An 8,095-nucleotide genomic window follows, 5' to 3' on the forward strand; every position below is an offset into this window, starting at 1 on the left:
GCTACCCTTATGGTACTTCTTAACATGTTTAATTTTACATATCATGATAAGTTTAAAAATTGTGAAATCATAATAACATGCTCTACATCATAGATGTGTTTACTTGTCACACATAAACCATGACTTGTTGCCATGTTGTATCTATTTATATGTTCAATCTCATACCTTATGCAATGACATGATTAAAAAATTGTGCTATAATTGACATGCTTCATATCATGAACATACAACTTACCATACTTGTTAGGAGCAAATCATGTCTTGCTTTTGCAATAGAACCATGTATAGGAAGTTAATACGTTGACAACAACGTATGGAACGTTGTCCATGCAATGTTAATTGCATGGGTGCCACTTGTGCGTGCTTGTTTGGTGCAAGTGGTACTATATGGATTTAAATTTCTGCAATTTATTCTTATGCTAGTTTGCTGAAATTTTGGGGAACCCATGTCCATATGCAGTCGGTGTTTACACTTAAGTGATATTTCATTACTTACCAAGTTTTGCCATGAATCCCCTTGTGAAAAGTAGTTGAGTGAGGATAACGTGTAGTTGTGCATCCATGTTGCATATATATGCATCTCATAGCATTCATATAGTTTATGCATCACATATTGCACCCCCTAAGCCTTGTTATCTAGGAAATGTTAGGTGTTGCTTGTTTGCTGTGCAGTTTCTGTTGTGGTGATATTTTCGTGATGCAAATGATGTTCTCAGTAAATATGGCTAATATAAAAGTTGTAGATAACTTCCTTATCTAGCTTGTCCTAGAATTTCATGATGAATTAACAACAGGTCTGAGAGTTATAGATTTTACAAATACCCTGTCTGGTTTTGTCTATGTTCTGGACAGTGCTGCTATGTTATGTCTTTTGACCATGATAACTGTATGATAATACCTTGGTGACAATAAAAGAGTTGTAGTGCTTTTACCAAGCTTTATAAAAAGTTAAGAATCATATTTGTTTGATGTCTAGAACTCCAGATATAGCTGTTGAAAGTTTAATATCAGATTCTGTCCAAGTCTGGACAGAAGTGTTTCATTGTAATGTTTGACCTTGATAACTGTTGAACTAGCTCTGGATGATAGTAACAAAGTTGTAGATAATTTCATATGATTTCCAGAAAGTCTAAGAACACCTTGTTTTCATGCTTAGAACTCCAGTTATGGTTAAATTAAGTAGAAGTTATGATGCACTCCAGAAAATGCCTATGCATAGAATTTATCCTTGTTAACTAGATTTTGCTTGAATGCTTGGTATTGTTGGCTCATGAATTTAGTGATATTAACTTGATACACCTGAGATATCTTGCAATCTTGTTATTCATGTTGGTCAAAATAATTATCTATGTAGGCTTAATACTTTAAAACTGCTTCATGTGCATCTAGATTGTAGATTTTTTATTATGCTTGTTATGGTTGATGCATGTGCATAAATCTGAAGAAGCAGCATACATGTTGATCTTCCTACCTTGCTATCTCAACCTATCCAATGATGCCCTTTTTGTTATTGCTTGAGCCACATTTCTTTCAAGTTACTTTACTAACCCCTCCATGAAGATGACTGTCTTATGCCTACTTGTCTTCATATCCACATCCTTGCTATATTCCTTAGGTCTTCTCAAGTTCATCTTGTACTAGTTGGGATTATTTTTGTTGGTGTGCTCTATTTTGGTATTATGATCACTGATCTTAGTGCCGCAACGGAACTTGGAGTTCCCTCTATGTGCTAGACACATAGTGGTACTACTGGGTGCATGCAGGCGTCGAGAAATATGTTATCATGATCCATCTTGGACCCACACTAGTGAACTAATCTAACTTGCAGTAGCTATCCCAAAAATTCCTTGGTGACCAACATACTTTGTCCTTATATGTTTTGGTCACATCCTTGCTTTCTTTTTAAACCTTTGCTGCATTGCCTTTCTCAATAAGGTGTTTATAAATGGTGTGTTTTACAACTGGTGTGAACACTTCTCCTTTGAGGATGTGTTGACGGTAGTTATCATCCATCATAAACCGTCAACATAACTTGAATAAATGCATAAAAAGGATTACCAACATAGACTTAGGGGTTTAAACTGATAATTTCCATGAGTTTTGGCGAATCTATGTTTTTAGCAGGGTTATTCTAGAAATCCAGCAAGGGGGGTCAAAACAGTCAAATAAAATTGCGCTTATCCACGGCGAAAACTACTCTAGAAGGTTCTAGAGGCCACTACAAGGCATCCCCCCAAGGTAGACCCCGAGGGGATGATAGGTGGGGCTGGCCGGCCCCATCTAGTAGGCCGGCCGGCCCCCCAGGGCTGAGATGTCAGCCCCCATCGCTACATTGGTTCTCCACCGCCTCCTAGATTGCATCTATGCTATTTATTCAAGTCAGTTTGATCCAAGGGCTCATGATTGACTGCTCTGGCCTATATAACCAGCCCTTGCCCCCCTCGAGAGCATGCTGCCATAAGTCAATAGTAGATCAGAAATTAGGGTTTCTAGAGAGAAGAGAATAAAGCTCCAATTCTTCAAAGTTCTAGTATAGGCTAGCTAGCAAGGTTCAAGTAGAGTGTGAGCTATTGCTCAGGATTCTGGATCCACCGTCTGGAGATTGGTATAGCCATTGTATCTGTTATTTATGACTTTGTGCCACTTCAATATTATGTTGCTATTTATTATATTCCTAGTTTGCTCTAGTTATATGCTTGATATAGTTGTGATTGATGATGAGTTTATGCATATGTTTGCAAAGCGCTTAGCCCAAGAGTAGAGTTAGTCTTAACTATAGTTGGATGTATATATACTTTGACCATGTAATAAGAATGTCACAGGAATCTACCTCACTCGTTGCTCTCCTGGGTTGACTAGTTTATGTTATCTTATAGATCTACCCCCTGAGTATCATTAACCTTAATTCCTATCATTGCCTTCACCGCTGCTCTAGCCATGCTGGTACGTTGACTAATAGATACTCATTTGATATCCAATAAGTCTTTACTCCATTGTTTCCCTATGGTAAAATATAAGTAACGATACCTGGAATACTCCCGGTAAAATGCTACATTGGTATTATGGGCACTTGTGAAATCCTTCATATTCTATTTACACTTATAAATACCAATAGCATGTGAGCTTGGACAAAATATTCATAATTCGATATGCCAATGGGGAATGTCATCAATGTAAGCAACAGAAGCATATTCCAGAAGACCCATATTTTTAGCTATGCGGGTGACCAAAGAAGTACACCCAACTTCTCCCTTAAGATCTATAATTTATTTCCATTGTTTCATCATAAACTAGACAGGTGAAACCTTTCTTCTTTTGACCGAATCTCCTGCCTAGCCATACTACATTTTATGAGTCTCTATTTCTATCTCTAGAATTACAATCAATGCTTCACACTTATCATTTATTTATCATTTGACTTACCCCTGCCATAGCATGAGGGTGGTTTTATCATAAGTATACATATTTGTCAATATCTCTATGCCAACAATCCCATAGCTCCTCCCTATGGACAAAATATAAATAACGATACTCAGAATACTCCTAGGGTGAAATGCTACAATGCTATATTATTTGTGCCCTTGCGGATACGTTACTGTAACATATATAATTTTCTCTGAGTTTACAAGTGCCACTAATAATTACCAACAATGCATTTCTGGCATCAAGCTAGGGATGACAACTTAGTAAAGAGTGATGCTAAGAAATGTCAACAGGATGCAAGGGAACCGAGGCTCCATATGGATCATGACTATGTGAGTAGCTTATGGATTCCCCCGAGTATCAAAGGAATTGTCGTGACCATTGTAACATCTCATCAATGGACATTCTTATTGAAAGTGTTGCTCCTTTCCAACCTATTCCTTGCTGCAATGAGTGACTCTGATTAATCATTCCTTGATGACTAATTCATGCTATCTTTCTTACATGGATGATTTAAATTTGCTTGATACTCCCTATGCCAATTTGTGTGCAATGCACTCTCCTTTCAGAGACACTCTTGTCCAATCACTCTCAAAGTCACCTTGTCTAACCTTAGAATTCTTGAACGATGTATCCTACTCCAAATTACCTTGATGTCTTCCCTCACCTCGGCCTCTTTCAAATCTCTAGGATGAGATTTCTCTAAGGGGGAAGATTTGTAACGACCTAAAAACCATTACAAGGTAGGCAGTCATTTCTAACCATCCAAGTGTGCATTTCTAATCCAAATTAGAATCTGACTTGTGCCTAGGCCAACCCAAAACCGAGCTCTGCTAGTTTTGGTGGATTGTCCAAGATCACCACCGGATTATCGTCAAGACATTTCATAGACTTAGGATAATCTTGGCCAGCCCATGCACTGAGGGAGTGTCCACCGTCATGGCAGAGTGTCCGTCAAAACCCTTGCCCAGTCAGCCTCTCTCAAGCACACCACTGGATCATCCATCACCCCAATGGACTGTCCATCAAATTGGTCAACATCTATCCCATGCACTGTGTTGTGGTGTCACACACACCTGCCCTGGCCCCACATGTTAGCCCACCTCACCCTCACATATCACCACCAGTAGCACCATCTCCCTCTCTCACCCTCATTCTCACGTTCAGCCACCAGAGAAAGCAAAGAGAAAGGGAAAGGAGACAAGAAGGGAGAAGAGAAGAGAAGAGGAGGAGGAGAGGAAGGGGAGGAGGATGCCCCTCCCCCTACAGCAGCTTGCCGGAGGAGCTCTAGCACGCCACGACCTTGCCTGGAGTTGGAGGAGACGACCCAAGATTCAGTCATCTTCTACCTCGAGCTCCCATGGTGCCCCAAAGTCGATCTCCGCCCTTGAGCAATACCAAGCCAAGCTACTACTACCAGAGGTTGCCACAACATGGTGAGCACATCCCCAAAGTCCCCAACCTCCCATGGCCATCCCATGAGCTTCACCTCTCATCCATGGCCACCACCACCATGGATGGGATCGAGCGCACCACAGCCCATGCATGGCGCATCCATCACTTGTAGAAGCTTCCCCACATTCCTAGGAAGCCATAGAAATAAACCGCACCTAATTTGGAGTCTAGATGCCTCAGGAATCATCTCCAACATCTTTACACCTAAGTTGTTCATCGTTTTACCGGATGGTCTGTCGTTCTCGCGGACTGTCCATCGGCGCCAGTGTTCATCCCAGCGAAACTGCCCCACACACATAGGTTTTCACTGGCGGACTGTCCGCCCGAATTCTACGAATTGTCCGCTATACCACAGCAACACAGCCCCAACTTGTAAGGGTCATAGAAGATGCGTTTGAACTACAAAAAAATGTGAATAAGTTTTGTTGTGTTCTTTAGAATATTCTCTATCATCTAGACTTGAGTTTGGCACCAAAACAAATATCTTAATTTTGATTAGAATAATGCATTTTTAGTCTAATAAATAGACAACTTATTCTCTAGGTCTCCTAAAGTCATGGAACTTGTTTTGTTAGCCAGCTTTGAGCATGTGATGTTTGTGAGACATGTTTTATCCACCATCTCATTACGTTCATGCACCTAAGCATATCTTTTGTGTCTCACATACTATAATTTGGTGGAGTGTCCGCGCTCACCACCGGAGTGTCCACCAGAGTTTCTAGATCTTCTAGTTGCCCCGGAATCTTAACTTTGTTGGACAGAGGAACAACAGCCACCAGCTGAGCTATTTGTGATTCTATCATTTTATTAAAGCTATGCTGCTTCTTTTTGGCAGAAGCAAAGCTATCTATTCTATTATTTATATTCTCTAAAATTTTATCATTAGAAGCTACCTTTCTATATAATCCCTCCATAAGTTTGGATTGGCCAGCAATTAATTCTCTCAAGGGTGGTTGAATGAAATTTTTAAAATTATTATCTTGATAGCTACATTGATAATTACCTTGGTAGTTTGGCCTTTGTTGCTGATTTCATCCTTGATTCTGCTGAGGATGAGAGTAATTGTTGTTGTTGACAAAATTAACATCCTCATGGGCCTCAGGACAATTATCCCTAAATGCCCAGTGCTTCCACACACTTCACATGTCATGCGGGAATCATGAATGTGCATGACTTCTTGCTTCTTATTGGCTCGATCTTCAAGCTTCTTCATCAATAGGTCCATCTTGGTAGACAACTTGTCTACTTCCTTGAGTTGATGTATACCTCCACCTCTTTTGTGGGTTTGAACATGTTCTTCATTCCAACCTTGATTGGAGGCCATCTTCTCCACAAGAGCTGTTGCATCTGGTATGGTGAGTGGCAGGAATGCACCTCCAGTAGTAGCATCCATAGTCTCATGGGTACTGTTGGTCAATCCATGGTAGAAAGTCTACATGAGTAGCCAATTCTCTATCCCATGATGAGGGCATTTCGCAATATAATCTTGAAAGCATTCCCATGCCTCAAGGATAGATTCATCATATTGTTGTTGAAAGCTTGAAAATCTCCCACGCAGAGCATTGGTCTTGCATGTGGGAAAGAACTTTATAAGGAAGGTAGTGGAGCAGTTATCCCATGTAGTATTTATGTCTTTGTTGGCGTAGAACCACTACTTCGCCTTCCCCAAAAGTGAAAATGGGAAGAGGCAAAGTAGTACGGCATCCTTGGTTACTCCCTTGATGGTGAAATTGTTGCAGATCTCTAGAAAGTGTTGGAGATGTGCACTCACATCTTCATATACCTTTCCACAAAATTGGCTCACTTGCACCATATTGATGAGAGCCGGCTTGAGCTGAAATCCATTGTCTCCCACATTGTCTATGGGTCCAGTCTGGATGTTGGTACTGGTTCAAGCAGAGAATTCATGAAGAGTCCTGTCAGTCGTGGCTTCAAATTTTGGTGTTAAGATTCGCCATATATGGTTGTCTTCTGACTCTCAAGCTAAAACTTTCTTGATTTTAGCCTTAGTTCTCTTAAGTAGTGCTTCCAGATCAGTCAATGTAGTTTGTTGGAAGATCAAAACCAGTCATACATTACCCTGCATAAGATATGAAAGTAGACAAAACAAGGGTAATCCTGCTTGAGCAAAGGTCAATGGTTATGTCGATCACATCAATAAGTATAAGTTTATCAATACTTTCTTTGCCTAGTTACCTTCTGCGGCAATGACGCCAAAAATGCTTGTTGGTGTTTATTAATGTGTCACTTGTTTGAGTACTTAGCCACCTATTGTAAACCTATACCTCCTAACTTTACTAGGTTGTCATCCCAAGTGATGATGTCAGAGATATGTGTTGGTACTACATAGCATTGCTAATAGAATAACACTAGGTAGTTCTTAATTAATATGTGCCTAGAGAGAATATATGTAAATCTATAAATGAAAAGTATCCACAAGCGCACAGATAATATACCATTGTAGCATTTTACCCGAGAGTACTCCAGGTATCGTTATTTATATTTTTACCACTGGGAAGGTCTAGCATGGACATGTATTGATAACTTATACTATTGAAGGAGAAATAAACCATTGCCAATATTCTACTCACAATAGGGGCAAGTCATAAGATAAGAGACGTATAAATGATAAGTAATGAGAATAATAAATCACTCAGAGCACTCCTTTCTAAAGCATTAGCATGGTCAGTTAGAATATTAGAGGAATAATTCCTAAGTTATTCTTAATTACAAGTTAAAGCATTCATTTGATTAGTGCAATTACCCCTTGTAATCATGGCTAAGATCATCATCATATCTACACATCAGGGATATTACAAAGGAAGATTGAGGGCAGAGCTCGTTCTACCTTCGTAATCGGACCCTACGTGCACCTATATTCGAGGAGTACACTACAAAGGACTCAACGGGAGTGTCACATCCGCGATCTACCACATGACCCATAATATAGGGTGTATCCGCCAATAAACAACATATAAGCACCATGCTTACACAATGTTGACCACCCACCCCGTGTACTTTAGAGTGAGCACTATACAAACTTGTGCATAAACATAATGATAAACTAGCTATAGTAAGTATATAATCAAAGTAGACGTTGAACATCATAACGAAGAACATGAATAAGATGAACACTGAGATTGTCATAATAATTGTAACTAGCATATAAAAATAATGGAGAAACATAAGAGAGAGGGGTACAAAGTTTATACCAAAC

The 8,095-nt window shown here is 39.7% G+C and overlaps 1 non-coding gene across 1 annotated transcript; it reads left to right on the top strand.

Moving 5' to 3' along the window:
• The first annotated feature begins 6,332 nt into the window (after window positions 1-6,332).
• Window positions 6,333-6,441, top strand: LOC136511280 (small nucleolar RNA R71). Its single transcript, XR_010772674.1, has one exon. It is a non-coding gene; the product is annotated as a small nucleolar RNA R71 (small nucleolar RNA).
• The last annotated feature ends 1,654 nt before the right edge of the window (window positions 6,442-8,095 follow it).

Source organism: Miscanthus floridulus, chromosome 1 (assembly GCF_019320115.1).
Source record: "Miscanthus floridulus cultivar M001 chromosome 1, ASM1932011v1, whole genome shotgun sequence".
Taxonomy (NCBI): Eukaryota; Viridiplantae; Streptophyta; class Magnoliopsida; order Poales; family Poaceae; genus Miscanthus; species Miscanthus floridulus.